This window comes from Lynx canadensis, chromosome D4, assembly GCF_007474595.2.
Source record: "Lynx canadensis isolate LIC74 chromosome D4, mLynCan4.pri.v2, whole genome shotgun sequence".
Lineage (NCBI taxonomy): Eukaryota > Metazoa > Chordata > Mammalia > Carnivora > Felidae > Lynx > Lynx canadensis.
This window is the reverse complement of record NC_044315.2, coordinates 75,429,840-75,451,086: the sequence shown is the minus strand read 5'-3', so window position 1 is coordinate 75,451,086 and position 21,247 is coordinate 75,429,840.

The window sequence follows — 21,247 nt, the reverse complement described above, 5'->3', positions numbered from 1 at the left end:
CCTTTGGTAAGAGCATCTCTGCATTTTGGACCTCATACTGGGTTTGCCTTCTGCTTTTCTTTGTTGACAAGTTACTATAAGCCAGGTCCACAACAACTCAGGTTTTCTGTTGTTGTTAATTAAAAAAATTTTTTTGATTTTCAATGAGACCCTGAATTGTGAAGTTGTATTCTTCTGTATCTACTGGGCAAACATTCAGGTGATCATTCTGAAATCGTATATCTGACTCATACCATCGCTTGCCATTCTTCTGTGATCTCCCATGGTCTTCAGGACAAAGTCCAAATTTCTGAGCCTGGCACCAGAAGTTCTCCTGCTCGATCTCCGCTTATGTCTTCCAACTCATTTCCCAGAATTATGTGGAGATTTTGAGCTGGCTGGATTGCTGCACACCTGCAGCATTGTTAAGACTGATTTCCTACCTGTCATACCAGCTGCAATACCTCTCTATTCCATCAATCTTGTCCATCTGGAAATTTCTAGCTAACCATTCATTCATTCATTCATTCATTTTAAATGTTTGAGAGAGGAGCGCAAGTGCATGCATGTGGGTGAGGGACAGAGAGAGAGGGAGAGAGAATCCCAAGCAGACTCCTCACTGTCAGTGCAAAGCCTGACACGGGGCTCGATCCCACAAACCAAGAGATAATGAACTGAGCTGAAATAAAGAGTTGGATCCTTAACCAACCAACCACCCAGGCACCCCTCTATCTAGTCCTTTAGTCTGAGCTCAAGAATTATCTTCTTTGTGAAATCTTTTCTCATTCTCATAGGCAGACCTTGGAATTCTTCCTCTGTATATGCCCAGCTTCAGGTTGTTCAGACCTCCACTTGATCACTTAGAATGCTCTATCATTACTTTCTACCTTCAAATTGATTTCTTCTGTAAGGCTATGCTTCTTAGGGCAAAAGCTGTATATTATTCTTCAGCTTTCAGGACTCAGCATACTGCCTAATGCAAAATCAGTGCTTAGCAAATAATTGTTAGGCTATAAATCTAATTTCATTTTCCTGAAGACGATAATTTTTGTTCACTTTTCATTTATGCATTGAATAAGGGTCTACTGAGTTTCTCTCACATGCCGGCCTTTAGTCTAGGTACTGAGGATAAAATAATGGGTAAAAATAAACCAGGTCCCTGTCCTTATGAAGTACACTGGCTGGAGGAAGAGTCAGGAATTATTCCAATAATCCCAGTGATGAACATACAGCCAAAAGAAATGCTGTTATTGCAGCACTATGATTGGTGGATCACTACAGGCTCCATGAAAAAAGTGATATGAGAAACCATTAGACATCAATGTTTGGAGGTGGAGAGATAGAGATTATTTCAGAGAAATGAGGTGGAGAATTCTGATGTTTCATGATGGCAGGAAACATGGTTCATTTGAATAAAAATGGTATCTGGAGAACTGTCACAGACCAGGAGTCTGGAGTTCTCTCTTGTCCAGCAAGAGAGTGGATGTAGAATTGAATATGAGACAGGCTAATGTGTGGGAGGAGACAAGAGCCCTTAACACGGGCTTTGTCTCCGTATTTATTGAGCTCTCAAGGTCTTACCCACGTGGTAAATGTGAAGAAAACAAGACCTTACACACATGATGAATGCAGAGAAAGCAATCAAACAGTGATCATTAACTTGTGTAAGAAGCAAAGGGTCTGGGGGCAAGTGGCGTTTGTGATCAAAGTACAATAGTATATTGGTGTCAGATGGAAAGTAATTTCCTACAGGTGATATAACAAGTTACCAGTGATTCCATTACAATATCTTGCTAGCTAACCTAGGGCACTTTCGACCCATGGTGGCAGCTTTCTGCCCCGTTTTTTTCTAAGCCATTTATGTAAGTAGATCCTATTTCTCCACAGAGAAGGAAGTTCTAAGGGACATTTGGAAATCTAGAGAAATGTTTGGTGGACATTACTGGAGGGTGAGTACTGGCTAGTAGGCAGAGACCAGGGACTGCTAAATATCCTAGGATGCTCAGCACGGCCCCCAAAGAATTAGCCAGCCCAAGATGCCAATAGTGACAACGCTGAGACACTCCAATGTAGAGGAATCTGGTTTTCAACAAGACTGGGGGGTGGGGGGGCGGGGCAGACATCATAAAAGTGTTTGCAGCCCATGTAACACCATGTAACATAGGTTGTAAGAATGATAGGAAACAAAAGATTGAGGGTAGAGAGACGGCATCATCTGGTTGTCTCTTTATTAAAATCACCCAGGGGCACCAGGGTGGCTCAGTCAGTTAAGTATCCAACTTCAGCTCAGGTTATGATCTCATGGTTCGTGGGTTTGAGCCCCGCGTCGGGCTCTGTGCTGAACGCTTGCTTGGAGCCTGGAGCCTGCTCAGATTCTGTGTCTCCTTCTCTCTCTGACCTTTCCCCACTCATGCTCTGTCTCTCAAAAATAAATGGGTAAAACATTTTTTTTTTTTTTAAATCACCCAGACCACACTATGGAGACATCCTAGATGGCTATCTGATCTTGGATCAGAGAGGAGTGAGAATGGATGAGAAAACAGTTCCCAGATTTTTGAATATCCAGGTAAGATAAAATGCTCTGGACTATGTTTCTCTCCCACTGCCTGCACTTACTATCCATTCCAGTATCTTCCACTATTCCTGTAACTATTTCTTCTATTTATTTCTATTTCTTCTTTTTCATTCACAAGAGCCATGCCTGTTTTACAAGGTCACAATACCTAAATAGATACTACAGAATACCTTATAGCTGGAAAAAGATCTTTAATACCATGTAGTCTAAATTCTAGTTCAATGCTCAAATACCCTGAATGCTGACAACCATGGGAGCTTACTATTTCCCAAAGTAGCTCTATCCTCTTGGAAAAATACAATATACATCACATTCTTGCCACTCAGTGGTCTACAGGAAGCAGAGGGAACGGCCTCATGGCATTTAGGGTGTTTCACGAGACGTCACCTACCTCTCCATCTTTCAACAGTTGTGTCTGTGCTTCAGCTTCAAGCACAAGCAAGGGCTTGTACCTCCCTTAACATGTTTCCACTGCTCTGTAGTGTGCACATGCTTTTCCTCTGCCAAGAATGCTCTCACTGTGCTCACCATGTCTGTGTGGTAAACCACAAAATGTCCTTTGCAAGGATACTCAGGCATGGCCTACCTTGAATAGCTTCGCCAAAAATCTCCTGTGAATTAACCCCTAATAGTGTTCATTGCACACACTTATCAAAGTAGAATGTGATCCCTCAAAAGTAGATTTTTTTTCTTATTTATCTCTGGCTCTCAGTGCGATTCATGTAGGCTCAATTACCTGATAACAATTTCCAGTGCTGGCATGGATGAAGAGAGACTCCCTTCTCCTTTGTTCCTTCCACCAAGGAAAGTTCTCTTCATTCCACCTCTTGATTGTACTGGTTTCTCTGCTGCTGACCACGAGGAATGACCTCTTGCTGCTAGTGTGGCAGGCTGCCTCTGCTTGCCCCATGAAAGTCATGCTCCAGATGGTCACTCTTTTCTGGAGGCCATGCCATCCAGCTCTCAGGCCTTAGCTCCCCATTGGTTTCTTACCTGCTCCCTGCTCACACCTGGCCCAGAGGACCCCCTGAGACCTCTTTATCACCCCGCATCACCCTTAGCTTGCCAGGGAGGAAAAACCAGAGAAGAATATAGCAGAGTCATCAGGACAAAGTACATAGGCTCTCTATGCATATCTGTAGACGTATGCTAAAATCTCATTTACACTGTTTGGGAACACATAGGATCCTATGCTTTTTTTCTATACCCCTACATGATGTTAAGCAACCAGAACATCAAGTGTCATGTGATAATTACAGTCCCCATTCTGGCATTCCTTGAGCAACAAAGTAAACTCTGAATTTTGAAAATACGCTTTCTTGGTTTCCCTTTTGCTAGGTCTTCAATTTTGCTACTTGCAGAATGGAAAATAGGGATGTGTGTATTCCCAGACTGTTCTTCAGTCAGGTCTGTTCAAAAAGTTTATTTGGTGAGAGTCTCCAAGGACATACACTCAAGCCCATTCAGATCTAGTCAGTCAGAAACTTCATGGGTGGGACTCAAGCATTTGTACTTGGAGAGACATCTCCAAGCCGTGCTGGTCGTCAGCCCTGACAGAAAGCCACTAAACAAGAATATCTCCAAAGTGATTCCCACTTAAGTGCCAGCCATGCATTGACTACATTCATATGGAGGGCCACTGCTATAAAATTCCACACCGAGCCTCATCCATCCAGGACGCAAAAGTGTGACTGCTTAGGCAACTACTCTGGTGAATGTTCAGATTTTAACAGACAGCTTGGATTACCTGTTAAAAATTCTATAATTGATTATCATTTATGTGTTCTTGAAAACCTAAATATAGTACTGTTTCCTAGACATTTTTAGCTACAAGAAAGTATTTCCAGGGAATGGGAACATGCTAAAGAATAAAATAAAATCTTATAGCTAAGAAAATAGGCAAAGTGAAGCTGAAAATTATTGCACTCAAACTCAGTTTAAATTCTGAATCCTGTGGTTATGTGCTTAGTGTTTTATGGAAAAAATCACTGTTTTATGTTTTATCTCTGGGCTTCAACTTCCAATCTGTGAACTGGATGGATTAACATAGTCTATAGGTTCTTCACTAATGAATGAGGTTCATGTATCCAGGACCACAGTGAATTTTTTTTACGTGATTTTAGGAGTAGTGGTGCGTGTACTGGTCTCATGTCAATACTTAGCCACAGGTAAAACTAATTAAAATTAGGGTCTCGATTGGAGACAGTGACTAATAATAAATTGAACAGCAATAAAGGAGTTATAAGATTCCTTATTCTATTATATAGTTACAGTGACCGGACTGCTACTCTGGATTTGATACATATTGTAGCTATGCAGTGCATGATGATAAGATTTCAAATTTATATGAGCTTAGTCATTTGGGTGTATTTATTAATCATACAATTCAACCCAAAAGTCCTCTTTAGTGCCTAAAGTATTCTGTATTTTTGTTCCTATTAATTTGTGTCACATCAACTACTGTCAACTTTCTATAGCCTTTGATTACCTGATGATCATAGACCAGTGTCAACACGATAACAGAGTGAAAAATAAATAAAAAACCTTCCTTTTGATGATGATCCCACATTAAGATGAGAACATTCCCAATTCTTGAAACAGCCTTACAGATAGAGGGGGGTTCACCCCCATGTTTATAGCAGCACTATCAACAATAGCCAAAGTATGGAAAGAGCCCAAATGTCCATCTATGGATGAATGGGTATAGAAGATGTGGCATGTATATATACAATGGAGTATTACTCGGCAATCAAAAAGAATGAAATCTTGCCATTTGCAACTATGTGGATGGAACTGGAGGGTATCATGCTAAGTGAAATTAGTCAGAGAAAGACAGAAATCATATGACTTCACTCATATGAGGACTTTAAGAGACAAAACAGATGAACATAAGGGAAGGGAAACAAAAATAATATAAAAACAGAGAGGGGGACAAAACAGAAGAGACTCATAAATATGGAGAACAAACTGAGGGTTACTGGAGGGGTGGTGGGAGGGGGGATGGGCTAAATGGGTAAGGGGCACTAAGGAATCTACTCCTGAAATCATTGTTGCACTATATGCTAATTTGGATAGAATAGAATAGAATAGAATAGAATAGAATAGAATAGAATAGAATACAATACAATACAATACAATACAATACAATACAATACAATACAATACAATAAAATATAGAGGGGGTTACGAGTTACTATCTCTTACTAGAATGAGAGCACCTGGGGGTATGAAAAGACGTTTGCGCAAAGCCACATAGAATAGCAACATTGAAACAGTTTCCACCCCACAGCACTACTAAGCCCAAGCGATGCCATTCTCTGCATCTTTCCCCACCACAGCTAGTAATGTCTTTCAGAGAGGAAAAATGTAACGTGTTTTGAGGAGTCATTGTGTGGAAGACAGGAGAAGCAACTAATTAATGCAAACACCTGCCTCTGGTCTGCTCTTGTAGTCAGACGTTTGGAAAGTCTAGTTCTCTCTTCCTATATGAATGCCTTCATATAAGATATTTAACTTCTTTGAAGTTCAGTTTTCCCTACTTATAAATGGAAGATCAGCTGTAGCTCCCTCATACGGCATCAGAAAGCTCATTTAGGGCAAAAGTCAAGTCTTTCTACAGATTTATCTGTGGAACTGAGTATGACACCTTACAGATGCGTAAACATTCTTTTCTATTTCCTTTCCACATCCTCACTGACCAGTCGCCTTTAGGAGTCAATACCATTCTCCAAAATGCCACAGGGTATCAACAGAGAGAACATACACTCACACAATTTTAAAAGCCCACCCCCAGGGGCGCCTGGGTGGCGCAGTCGGTTAAGCGTCCGACTTCAGCCAGGTCACGATCTCCCGGTCCGTGAGTTCGAGCCCCGCGTCGGGCTCTGGGCTGATGGCTCAGAGCCTGGAGCCTGTTTCCCATTCTGTGTCTCCCTCTCTCTCTGCCCCTCGCCCGTTCATGCTCTGTCTCTCTCTGTCCCAAAAATAAATAAACGTTGAAAAAAAAAAATTTAAAAAAAAAAATAAAAGCCCACCCCCTAATTACTTTTCCCTCCTGATTCTCTCAATTGTGTTTTTCTCCTAGAAAATCGCTTATCCCCACAACCATTTCAACCCCTCTGTGTCATATCCTCTTAGTACTTCCAGCTGTGTTTCCTCATTTCCTCTCTGGCTTTCATGTTCGCCACTGGACCTGAAGGAGTCTCCAATTCACTGGTCATAGATTTTATCAGGTCGTAAGTCCCAGTCTGTGAAGGCTTTCCCACCTAATCTGGTTTCTGAGAACCTGCAGTTACCTGGGATGAGCCCAAGCAGCTCCCATTAGACTCAGTCAGAAAGCGAGTGCGGGATAGAGGGAAAACATTTGGATTTCTTGGCTGTTTCGGGCCTGACCCCAGTGACAATCCAAAGCATTTTCTAACCACATCATTGGAAACGCTGTGAGTCAATTTCTCCCTAGGTATCAATAGATGTATGCTTAGAGTTGATCAATATTAAAGCCATCATACCATATTTATATTTTTAATAGAGGGAAGCATAATGGATGAGGAACAGTGAGCAAAAGGTCTTCTGTACCTTTCCAAGAAGCTGAAAAATTTCCTCTCTCCAAAATACCAGAACACATGCTTTTTTTTCCTTAGTTGAACCTGACCCATTTTTAAAATTTTTATTCATTTTTCTCTCATTAAAAAAAATCATTGTTCTACCAACAATGAAGCGACAGAAAGAGAAATCAAGAAATCGATCCCATTTACAGTTGCACCAAAAACCATAAAATACCTAGGAATAAATCTAACCAAAGAGGTGAAAAATCTATACACTGAAAACTATAGAAAGCTTATGAAAGAAATTGAAGACACAAAAAAATGGAAAAAGATTTCATGCTCCTGGATAGGAAGAACAAATATTGTTAAAATGTCTATACTACCCAAAGCAACCTACATATTCAAAGCAATCCTATCAAAATAACACCAGCATTCTTCACAGAGCTAGAACAAATAATCCTAAAATTTGTATGGAACCAGAAAACACCCTGAATAGCCAAAGTGATCTTGAAAAAGAAAACCAAAGCAGGAGGAATCACAATCCCAGACTTCAAGCTATACTACAAAGCTGTAATCATCAAGACAGTATGGTTCTGGTACAAGAACAGACATATCAATGGAACAGAATAGAGAACCCAGAAATGGACCCACAAACGTATGGCCAACTAATCTTTGAGAGCAGGAAAGAATATCCAATGGAATAAAGACAGTCTCTTCAGCAAGTGGTGCTGGGAAAACTAGACAGTGACATGCAGAAGAATGAACCTGGACCACTTTCTTACACCATACACAAAAATAAATTCAAAATGGATGAAAGACCTCAATGTAAGACAGGAATCCATCAAAATCCTCGAGGAGAAAGCAGGCAAAAACCTCTTTGATCTTGCCCGCAGCAACTTCTTACATCAAAATAAAAAGCTTCTGCACAGCAAAGGAAACAATCAGCAAAACTAAAAGGCAACTGACGGAATGGGAGAAGATATTTGCAAATGATATATCAGATAAAGGGTTAGTATCCAAAATCTATAAAGAACTTACCAAACTCAACACCCCCCCAAAAAAATAATCCAGTGAAGAAATGGGCAAAAGACATGAATAGACACTTCTCCAAAGACATCCAGATGGCCAACAGACACGTGAAAAAATGCTCAACATCACTCATCATCAGGGAAATACAAATCAAAACCACAATGAGATACCACCTCACACCTGTCAGAATGGCTAACATTAACAACTCAGGCAACAACAGATGTTGGCGAGGATATGGAGAAACAGGATCTCTTATACTGCTGGTGTGAATGGAAACTGGTGCAGCCACTCTGGAAAACAGTATGGAGGTTCCTCAAAAAACTAAAAATAGAACTACGTTATGACCCAGCAATTGCACTACTAGGCACTTATTCACGGGATACAGGTATGCTGTTTCAAAGGGACACATGCACCCCCATGTTTATAGCAGCACTATCAATAGCCAAAGTATGGAAAGAACCCAAATGTCAATCGATGGATGAATGGATAAAGATGGGGTATATATATATATATACAATGGAGTATTACTCGGCAATCAAAAAGAATGAAATCTTGCCATTTGCAACTATATGGATGGAACTGGAGAGTATTATGCTAAGTGAAATTAGAGAAAGACAAAAATCATATGACTTCACTCATATGAAGACTTTAAGAGGAGACAAAACAGGTGAACATAAGGGAAGGGAAACAAAAATAATATAAAAACAGGGAGGGGACAAAACAGAAGAGACTTAAATATAGAGAACAAACAGAGGGTTACTGGAGGGGTCATGAGAGGGGGGATGGGCTAAACGGGTAAGAGGCACTAAGGAATCTACTCCTGAAATCATTGTTGCACTATATGCTAACTAATTTGGATGTAAATTTTAAAAAATTAAAAATAAAATTTAAATAGAATCATTGTTCATTTGTTTGCTTATTAAAAAAATTGGGGGAAGAGGAGACATCTATTTAAAGAGACAGTATTCCAGGCTATAGGCTTTTACAAATAAATAAAATACAGTTTCTGTCTCCAAGGAAGACAGTGGATAAAGACAGATACACACTCAAATAACTATCAACACAATGAAATAAGTGTGATGAGGTGTGTGCATCATAGGAAGATGGCATTAAGTTGTGAGTGGCTTTTTCCTACACAAGACTGTAAGGAAGGGAGTCTTACTGTGGTGACTTGATCTGCTTTTTGAAAACGCAATAATCATACAATGGAGGAAATTGTGCCGGAGAAGTCATCATAAAATTGGGCACGTTATAGGAATTTAGACTTGAACTTCTCAGTAAGGGGAGCTATTGAAAAAAAAAAAAAAAAACTAAACAGGAAAAAAACCATTTAGAATGTTCACTCTGACAGCCAGTGGGGGACAGATTGGTGGGAAAAATATAGGAAGTGACCAAAATAGTAAAGGGTGGTAGCAATAGGTCAGGCATGAAGGGTGTCTGAACCAGGGGAATGACAATAGGAATGAAGAGAAGAAAGGGGATGTACTTTAAAAGCACTTAGGGGGTGAAACTGATAGGATATGCTGACCAAGACGCAAAAGAATGAAGAAAGGAAAAAGAGTATGCTCTTGTACTTATGACTGAAATGTGCTTCTTAGGTATAAACCTGGCTCAAAATATCCTATTAAGTTGTTTTGATTCTCTGACAACATCCTCCTCCCCTCCCCCCCCCAAAAAAAAACCCCAAAAAACAAAACAAAACAAAAAACAAGGGAGTCTCTTCCCTGAGCTAGAAGTCTGTATCTTGTTTGCTTTGGTCATAAGTGATCTTCCCCAAATAAAATGGAAACAAAATCCCTGTGGCCAGTTAACGTGTAAATAATTTATTTACCTCGCTTTCGCGGAGAATGAAGCCCAAACGCCTTACCATGGATCACAGGTAGCATGATTTGGTCTCTGTTTACCTTCCTAGCCTCATTTTCCCACTCTTTCCCAATTCCTAGTCCTCTGTATGCTACGACCCAACCCTGACCTCAGGGAACTTCTGTTTCATGTATCATTGAAAATGCAGTTTTCTTTGCCAGGAAATGAACAAGACATGCACAAGATATGCACCAGAGCTCTCGCACTGCCTAGTGAGCCTTCCTCCTACTTCCTCATTGTTCCTGCCCTTCTTACGCAGAGTTTACGCCACATTCTTCTCCCCCAGGCCTTTTGCACCTACGTAATTACAATACCTGCCACTCTTATTTCTGTTAAAATGTATTCCTTAAACCAAACTCTATGCTGGTGACTAGGATTACATCCATAGATAGCACCAAGTTGCTACCATCTTAGAAATTACTAGAAGTAAAGATAAATATTCAACCATCACCATTTGTGTGGGTTTTTAAGAAAAATACTTTGTACTTTGGGAGTATAGTCTTTTGAGTTTAACCAAGCTAGGGGTCATTTGTACTGGATTATAACATGATATCATTATAATCATGGAAAAGGGAGCTTGGGTAAACATTCTTTGTATGACAGAGCAATTGAAGGCTCACGGAATGTTAGAATTCAGGGACTACATAGCCACCCCCAAAGTCATGGTTGAGATTCACTCATTTGAGGCATAGGCAGGAGCCCTGATAGCCTGTGATATTATGATTTATAATAAGAAATATATACATAGTAGTCTCCACTTATCCATGGGAAATATGTTCCAACCCCCCCCAACACCTGCGTGAATGCCTGAAACCACAGATAGTATAAACCCTATTTATACTATGTTGCTGCCTATACAGACACACCTATGATAAAGCTTAGTTTATAAATTAGGCACTGTAAGAGATTAACGACAATAATAATACATTAACTGTAACACTATAGTATAATAAAAGCTATGTGAATGTGGTCTGTCTCAAAATATCTTATTGTGCTGTACTCACCCTTCTTGTGACGATGTGAGATGATAAAACGCCTGCACGACCAGGCGAGACCAGGGAGGTGAATGCAGCAGGTGGTGAAGTGTGGGGATACCTGCAACCTTCTGATGCTATTGACCTTCTGATGCTGGCTATATCAGTAGGAGGGGCATCTGCCTCCAGACCTCGGTTGGTGCAGGAAACTGAAACCCCAGAAAATCAAACCAAGGATGAGGGGGGAATACTGTATTTGGTTTTCCACCCCATTCCTGGCACAGAGCTCTTAAAACCCTTGCAATTTTCTGTGATAAGAGCCTTAAATGTGTCTTTTTTATGTTAATTAAGTGACTTTTGGAAACCCTTTAGGTAACTTAAGGGTGGGGCCTGGTTGCCAGGGGAACTAACCACATGATTCGAGGTTGGACCTTTCCCTGACCTCTGGGGAGGCGAGAGGGGCTGGAGATTGAATCAATCACCAGCAGCCAGGGGCACCTGGGTGGCTCAGTTTGTTAAGCATCTGACTTCACCTCAGGTCACGATCTCGAGGCTGGTGGGTTCCAGCCCCGCTGTTGGACTCTGTGCTGATAGCTTGGGGGCTTTGGAGCCTGCTTCAGATTCTGTGCCTCCCTCTTTCTCTGCCCTTCCCCCACTAGCACTCTGCCTCTCTCTCCTTCAAAAGTAAGTAAACGTTAAAAAAAATAAAAACAAAAAATCACCAACAGCCAATGATATAATCGATCATGCCTATGTAATGAAGGGTTCAGAGAGTTTCCAGGTTGGCGAACACATCTACACAAGGGAGGGTAACACACCCCAACTCCACATGGACAGAAGCTCCTGCAACCAGAACCCTCCCAGATCTCACCCTATGTATGTATCTGCATCTTGCTTCATCTATATCCTTTATCAAAGTCTTTAATAAACTTGAAAACATAAGAGTTCCCTTGGATTCTATGAGCCACTCTAGCAAATTATTCAAACCCTGAAATGCCCAGAGTCTAAGAGACCCCCAAAAACAAACCACCAGAGTCCAGAGTCAAAGCTAAGCAGCAAGGGTCATTTATTGCAGGTTCGAACCTGGACCTCTGCGCCCCCGTTGCCGGTGAAGCCAAGAGACCCTGAGAGAGGTTTTTACACCCCTTTTATAGACAGGTACAAACAAGTCATGGGGAAATCAGGAATTTTCCACAGTTACAGAGCTGCGATTGGTTTGTGTTTAAAGTTGGACACTTAACAGTATTCGATTGGTTCCTGTCTTTAGGTCAGACCACAACCGGGGGTACGGGTATCACAATGATTGATCAGGAATACACGGATGTGCCAAGTAACAATGGTTGATCAAGAATATACGGATGTGCCAGGCAATAATGATTGATCAGGAATACATGGGCGCGCCAAGCAATTGTACAGAAGCGGAACAAGCTGGTTAAGCTTGGTTAGGTTTCAGTTTCCCGTAACTTAAGCTTTTAAGTTTCAATTTTCTCAGGCCTCTCAACCCAAGGAGGGGTTGCTGGAACCTCTAGGTCAGAGGTACAGGTGAGAAATAACCAGGGCTCACGACCAGCAGCTGAAGTGTGTGAAAGCGTGGGGGAGGCAGTCTTGTGGGATTGAGCTCTTAACCTGTGGCATTTGATTCTGTCCCCAGGTGGGCAGGGTCAGAATTGAGTTAAATTGTAAGACAGGAGCTGGTGCCACAGAGAATCGCTTGGTGGGAAAGCCTCCACGCATTTGGCGACTGCAAATGTCAGAAGTGAAGTGTTGTATATGCTTAGTAAAGGCGACCCCCAGGGAGGAAACATACAGTAGTGAAGAGGTGGGTTTTTCTCTGCATAGGAAGAAAAATTCTGATGTTTTCCCTTTACAGAGCCTGAAAGCTAGGTCAAACTTTCTAGGCTGATTGATGTCTGACTCGGAGGAAACAGGATTTTGCTCTAAGCCTGGCCTGATTGGCAACTAGAAGCTCCTGTAAATTTTATTTCTAGGTATGCCCTTGGGATCTGAGTCCTAGGAGCAGTGCGTTCACAGGTGGAGGTCTGGGAAAGAGAAAGCCGAAGGAAGTAACTGAAAACTTTGAGGAGTCGTGGGTGTATTGCCAGTGTCCGCCTGTGGCTCTAGCAGGGTAGAAGCTTGCGTGAAGATTGTGTGCATGTGCGTGTGTGTACTTTATTTATTTTTTTAAAGATCATTTATTTTGAAAGAGAGAGTGAAAAGAGGGCATGCATGGGAGAGGCAGAGAGAGACGGAGAGAGAGAATCCCAAGCAGGCTCCACGCTGTCAGCACAGAGCCCAATGTGGGGCTCCATCTTATGAACTACAAAATCATGACCTGAGCCAAAATCAAGAGTCAGACGCTTAATTGACTGGGCCTAGGACACCTAGGTGTCCCTGCGTATATTTTAAATGAATGAGCAAGCTCATTAATGGATGAGCGTGAACAAATATATGAACCCGAGAATCAAAGAGTAAGAAAAGCGAAACACAGTATGAGTAAATATGTAAATGATAAAGTATTTGGGAGTCATGAATGAGCTAATGACTGATGTAGTTAAGTAAGAGGAAGTTGATGTGATTACCTGGGTGCATAGGGATGATGAAGGGGAAGTGAATAGGAAATTAAATGAATATGGGATGGAACAAATGAGTCTGTATAAGAATCTTACTCAAATCAATTTTTCCAGAGGAGAAAAAAAAAAAAGTAAATCCTGGAATTTGTAGGAACGGGTGTGAGGGTTAGACTTTTCCATCTCCGTTAAAGTCATAAATCCTGACGTGTGCTCCCCTCTGGAGAAGCGTTTAGTTCAGTGAATGTCTGAGGTTTGACTGTCGTATAGAGCCTGATATTGGGATTTGGGGGTTTCAACAAGGTGGTCTTGAATTACTGGAAAGGCCTCTTTTCTTGACCAGCACTACCAAAATGAGAAAAGTGGCGGGAACCTTGAGCTGGGGTTTCACCAGGATAGATCAGGTGGGCCACCTCCCAGGAGGTATTAGATTTAGAGACGTTATCTCCCTAATGTACCAAGGTGAGTTTTTGTTTTTGTTTTTTTTTTGTTTTTGTTTTTGTTTTTTTTTTCAACGTTTATTTGTTTTTTTGGGACAGAGAGAGACAGAGCATGAACGGGGGAGGGGCAGAGAGAGAGGGAGACACAGAATCGGAAACAGGCTCCAGGCTCTGAGCAGTCAGCACAGAGCCCGACGCGGGGCTCGAACTCACGGACCGCGAGATCGTGACCTGGCTGAAGTCGGACGCTTAACCGACTGCGCCACCCAGGCGCCCCTGTTTTTGTTTTTTTAAGCTTAGGAACCTGTTTTTTGCAGTGTGAAGAGTAGTATTTTATTAAAATGAATGCCTCTTTTTCCCCCCCTCAGATTCTCCAGAGATTGAGATATAGGCCACGGGCCTTGGTATTAATTTGTACTGAGAAACAGAATGGCCAAGGGCACTGTGATATTCTCATGCAGGATAGTGCCTTTCTAACTGGGGTCTTCAGGCTGTCCACCTCGTTATCTCTTGGGATATGTGATAAAAATGTCCCTACTGAGTCAATGTATTTGGAAATATAATCTGGAGTCCTACGTTTGAGAACTACTGATGTAGAATCTCTAAGACTACCTAAATTTTAACTGGAAGAGCAACATTGTTTATATATTCTCCACAACTGGTCCTCAGCTTAGAGAGCAAGGAGGCCTCCCTGTAACTGCCGTCCTGAATCTTTTCGATGGGAGGTCTTCAGGTCAATGTGCTAGACCTTCCTCGAACAGCTCTTGAAAGGATAAATTCCTCTCCCTAGGTTTCCCTTGATAACCCAGCTCTCTTTTTGCCTTATCCATCTTTGCTCTGGCCTGAGAATTTTACTCTTCTGTTTTGGTAGATTTTGTTGTTTGCTGTTCGCTTTGTTTTGGGAATTTAAACATATGTGCTCTAATTTAACCTCCTCTTTTTAGTGCTTCAGTGGTTATGCTAAAAATTACAGACATAATGAACAAAGTCCTCAGTTAACAGATATTTTTATTCCCATGGTGAACAATACAAGGACTTTATTCTTCTCACTCCTTCCCAGCACATGTGTTATTGTCTTCCAGTATGTGAGTTGCAGCTTGAATGGTTTTTAGTTTTTAACCTTAAATTAAATGCTATTATTGTTTTCGGATGGTGTTTGTTTGGATATGCCCAAATGTTTGCTGTTTCTTTGCATCCTAGATCTCATTACTGGGATTTTTTTTTTCCATAAGTACATCCTCTATAAATTTATTTTATGATAATTTATTCATAATATATTATATATATGCATATATATAAACATGCCTATTTCAGCCTTATTTTTTAAAGGTTTTTTTTTTTTAATGTTTATTTATATTTGAGAAATAGAGACAGAGAGGGAGTGGGGAGGGGTAGAGAGAGAGGGAGACAGAATTTGAAGCAGGCCCCAGGCTCTGAGCTGTCAGCACAGAGCCTGACACAGGGCTCAAATTCATGAACCGCGAGATTATGACCTGAGCTGAAGTCAGACGCTTAACCGACTGAGCCACCCAGGTGCCCCAGCCTTATTCTTTTTATTTTTATTATTTTTAAATTTTTATTTATTTTTGAGAGAGAGAGAGAGACAGGGGGAGCAAGGAGGGGCAGAGAGAGAGACAGAATTTGAAACAGATTCCCGGCTCTGAGCTGTCAGCACAAAGCCCAACGTGGGGCTCGAACCCTTGAACTGCAAGATCATGTGACCTGAGCTGAAGTCAGACACTTAACCGGCTGAGCCACCCAGGCACCCCTATTTCAGCCTTATTCTTAAAAGATAGTTTCGCTGGCAATACCAGTGAATCCAACCAATTGTTTATCAACACTGAAAATATTTTCCCATCTTCTTCAATTACGCTGGCCCTACTTGATTTCCTTTTCCTCTGTCATTACAATTTTTTTTTTTAATTTTTTTTTTCAACGTTTATTTATTTTTGGGACAGAGAGAGACAGAGCATGAACGGGGGAGGGGCAGAGAGAGAGGGAGACACAGAATCGGAAACAGGCTCCAGGCTCTGAGCCATCAGCCCAGAGCCCGACGCGGGGCTCGAACTCACGGACCGCGAGATCGTGACCTGGCTGAAGTCGGACGCTTAACCGACTGCGCCACCCAGGCACCCCTCAGCCTTATTCTTAAAAGATAGTTTCGCTGGCAATACCAGTGAATCCAACCAATTGTTTATCAACACTGAAAATATTTTCCCATCTTCTTCAATTACGCTGGCCCTACTTGATTTCCTTTTCCTCTGTCATTACAATTTAGGTACCAGGATCCATACATTTATTTTTATTTGATTTAGAAAAAAATTTTCTTTGGCTTGAAGAAAAAAATTTTCTTTGGCTGTCTCTGTAAACTGGAATTATTAATATGTGTTTGATAGAGTTATAAGAGTTAAATTAGATGAGCTACCATAGGTACAATGGGGGCCTTTGGTAGTTCCTCAAAAAATCGTATTTACTAATAATAGAGATCCTTGCATATTTCGCTGCACTCAATTCATGGCGTCTCTGCGAGGGTAAGCTTACACAATGTGTTCAGTGAATGCTCAATGATTTAATATTCAAGTAATCCCAAGCTAGTAGAGAAATACAAGTGATTTCAAGTCTGAAGTGGCTGGACATTCCAGATGCACTGATATAGAGCAAGAGGACAGGCAAGAATGTCCATGTGATCCTCCTAGCACTGTAGAACCTGGCCTTCTTGAGTAAGGACATCTGTCAGCTGTTGGCTAACTTTTGGCATGGAAAATTACCCAGGAGTCCTCTTAGAAACACTACACGAATACATTAGGTTGTGTTACAAATATTAGATAAAACAAACAAGCTGGTATTTTTCAGAGGCCTTTTTTGGTGTGCTTTCATAAATCACAACATGCCTTTACTGTTTTTAAATTTAACAAGTGTAACTCCCCTTGGCTTTGGACGATAGTGATGCAATGGTAGTGATTAATACCATAATTGTAGCTTAAATTTCTACAATTTCTTATCCCCTAAAGGTTTCCGAAATCTTGGCTTGTTATCATCTACAGATACTCTGAGTACAACATACTTAAAAGAACTATAATGGTAGAAACCAGCTGCTAATAACTGTGCTTTAATAGGGGCCAGAAACAGAAGAGTCAATCTGACCCAAATGGAACTGGAGGTCAGAATTTTGGAGACAAGATATAATTACCTGTGGACTTCTGGTCCAATGTTCACATTTCAGGAAGGGATAGTTCTCTGTGCTTATAAAACACAGAACCATGCATAGTTAAGAGTTGGAAAAGCCCATGCCATTCTAATTCCTTCCCACAAATGTGGAAATAAGACTTAGTGAAAAAAATAGGCTTTTTGAAGCTTTACAGTAAGTTAGTGGGACATCTTGGAGCGCCTGGGTGGCTCCATCAATTAAGCGTCCGGCTTCAGTTCAGGTCATGATCTCGCAGCTCGTGAGTTGGAGCCCCACGACGGGTTCTGTGCTGACAGCTCACAGCCTGGAGCCTGCTTTGGATTCTGTGTTGCCCTCTCTCTCCGCCCCTCCCCTGCTTGTGCTCTCTCTGTCTCTCAAAAAATGAAAAAATGTCAAAAAAATTTTTTGAAGAGTGGAACATCTGGGAGGTAGAGTCTTAGATAGTCCTACTGTCTTCCTCTTTAGGGTTCTTGGTTACTCTGGACTCCACAGAGGGCACCCTTCTTACTGACCCATGCTCCATGAAGGTTGGTGAAGAGGATTAGAAAAGTCATTTATTCAGCTCACGGTAACTGGTGTTTGTAATATGCATCAGAAACAGTACACTTAGTGGGGATCAGAGATGACCTGAATACAGGTCTGTCCTGAAGGCTTGGAGTAATAATGGCTGAAATGCACTGAGTGTTTATTATATGCTGAGCAGCATTCTAAGTGCTTTATACAGACACAGAAGTGTATGTATTTATGCCCACTTAATGTTTACAACTACCCTGAAAAGGTGATGTACATTCTCAGGCTTCAATGTACATTTTCACAATTAAATAATACGCCATTTCAACTTTTTCATTTTGAGACAATTTTAGACTCACTTTCACTTGTAAGAAATAATGCCAAGAGACTTCACGTGCTAGTTACTTAATCTCCCTCGATGATAGCATCTCACAATATCACAATCACATTGACACAATCTACCTATATTGTTCAGATGTCCAAAATTTTACATGTACTCATTTGTGGGGTGTGTGTGTGTGTGTGTGTGTGTGTGTGTGTTTACTTCTCATATGTAGGTTCGTGTACCCACCACCACAGTCAAGAAACAGCAGTTTTATCCTCACAAGGGTCCCTTATATTGTCTTTCAGTCAAGTAGATAAACATATCCACCTCCCTCCCTCCACCACCATCTCCAACCCTACTCCCTGGAAACCAGTAATCAGTTCGCCATCTCTTTTAATTTTGGCATTTGAGAATATTATATAAATTGAATCATACAGTGTGCAGCCTTTGGAGATTGCTCTGTTGTTGTTTTTTTCCATGTTGAGATGCCTCCAAGTTGTATCAACAGTTAATTTTTTCTATTGCTGAGTAATATTCCATGGTATGGATGTACCATACTTTGTTTAACCATTCCCCATTAAAGGACATCTGGATTGTTTTTAGTTTGGGGCTATTACAAATAAAGCTGTTAGGGATATTCGTGCACAGTTTTTTGTGTGTTTTTTGTGTGTTGTTTTTTTTTGTTTTTTTTTTTTTTTTTTAAGTGAACATAAGTTTTCATTCTCAGGGATAAATGCCCAAAGCTGCAATTGCTGGGTCATATGGTAATTGCATGTTTAGTTTAATAAGAAACTGTCAAACTGTTTTCCAGAGTGGCTGTGTCATTTCAGATTTTCACTAGCAACATATGAATGATCATTTTCTCCACATCCTCACCAACATTTGATATTTATTATCCCACTTTTGATAATGTTACTGAGACAGAGGACAGTCAAGTAACTCTAATTATTCATTCAATAAATATTTGTTGAGACAAATACCACTCTATGGGCTAAGGATACAGCAGCAAATAAAACAAAAATCTCTGGGTTTGTGGAACAGATATCCCAGTGAGGAAGAGGATTTTTACAAGAAATGCAAATAGATAAAAACCACAGTATGTTACATAGTGACAAGCTCCAAGGGCCATAATTGAGTAGGGAAAGGGGAGTGGGATGTTTTCAGGTAGAATTTAACTTTCAGAAAGGGTTGGCTGTGAAGGTAACTTTTTTTAAAATTTTTTTTTAACGTTTATTTATTTTTGAGACAGAGAGAGGCAGAGCATTAACGGGGGAGGGTCAGAGAGAGAGGGAGACACAGAATCTGAAATAGGCTCCAGGCTCTGAGCTGTCAGCACAGAGCCCGACACGGGGCTCGAACTCAAAGACCACGAGATCATGATCTGAGCCAAAGTTGGATGCTTAACCAACTCAGCCACCCAGGTACCCCTGAAGGTAACTTTTTTAGTAAAAACCAGAGGAGGTAAGAAGACTAGCCATCTGGACGTCTGAAGAGAGCATGTTTGAGGCAGGGGACCCACAAGTACATAGCCCTGATGCTAGAGCTCACCTTGGTGAGTGTGAGAGACCTTGAGGAGTCTCCGGAGGCTGGAGGGAGGTGACAGGCAGACAGATCACAGAGGGCCATGTGGATTTGGGGGATGACTTTGGGTGTAACCCTGGTTGAGACTGACGACCACCAGCATAGTGGTGACTTCACATGATTGTATCATTATAGGATCACAGTGCAGTCTTTAGCCAAGCCTCCATAAGTAAGCAGAAGAACTTGGAAGCCCTCAGGCTTTAGTAGATAAGAGAAAACAGCAATAAACAATACCACTTGGTAAGTGACACTGTGGAAAATTTATGAACAAGCTGAAGGGGAGAGGAGAGGAAGGGACCGTCTCCACCTGGAGGAGAGGATGCTCCCCTTGGCCTCCCGTCTGCCTGCTCATCAGCTTTCAGGTGGGGACCCAGAGCAGTCAGAGACCATTGCTCCTCTCTCTCCTCCATCCTTTCCCCACATCCTGTTCCTCTGCCTTTTTCTCTCCTCTCCTTTCCTCTCTTCAGCTCTTTTCTTTAAGGAAACAGGGTTAAGGGCAGTCTGTAACTCTATAAAGGAGCTTCTCCCCCACTTCCCTCCTTCTGATAACGTTACTACATTGACATTAACGTAATGATAACATGTTTGAGCCACTGGCTTCTCTTACGGCCAGAGCTAGAGGCTGAGTGTAGCTCTTTAAGCTCCATTTTTTTTTTCCCATCAATGGTTAACTTCAAAGACCCTTTGGCAATCTTCTCAGACAGAGACTGCTGGACAGTGACATGAATCAATTAATGCCCACCTCACCTACCTCTCTGGGGTGTGGTGAAGATGAAAGGAGACAGGGTGGGTGAAAATGTAAGTGGATGATCCCATGTGAAATGCTAATTAATCACTACTTTAAAAATAATTTATTTTACAATGATTTCAAACTTACAGAATGCTCATAAGAACAATGTGGAGAAATTCTGTATCCTTGCCATGTGGTGGATGAATTTGTATGAGTTTGCTAGGGATGCTGTAACAAGGTACCACAGACTGGATGATTTAAACAACAGAAATTTATTATCTCACAGTTCTGGAAAGACTGAAATCAAATCTGAAGCTGGAGGTCAAGGTGTAGGCAGGGTTGGTTCCTTGGGAGGGCTGTGAGTGAAGGATCTGCCCTGGGCCTCCCTCTGAATTATAGATGGAAGGCTTCTCCTTGTGACTCTTCTCATTACTTTCCCTCTACATGTGTCTCTGTGTCAGCACCTCTTCTTCCCCCCTCTTTTTTTTTTTTTTTTTAAGTAGGCTTCATGCCCAACATGGGGCTTGAACTCACGACCCCGACTGAGATCAAGACTTGAGCAAGAGTCAGATGCTTAACTGACTGAGCCACCCAGGGCCCTAACATCTCCTTTTCTTATAAGGACACCCATTTTAATGGATTGAATCCACACTGATAACCTCATTTTAACTTGATCACTTCTGTAAAGATGAGTATCTCCAAATAGGGTCTCACTATTGGGTTATGGGGAGTTAAAATTTCAACATATGAATTTGGAGGAGGGGGAACATAATTCATCCCATAGTACATGGATTCCCCATTTTTACTCTCTCTCTTTTCTCTTCTCCCCCACATGTATTGTCCTTAGTCTTTTTCAGAACCATTTGAGAGCCACAGCAGATAAGGTGCCTGCATGACTCCTTCATTCTCCAATGTGTATTTCTGACAGGCAGACACTCTCTCATAC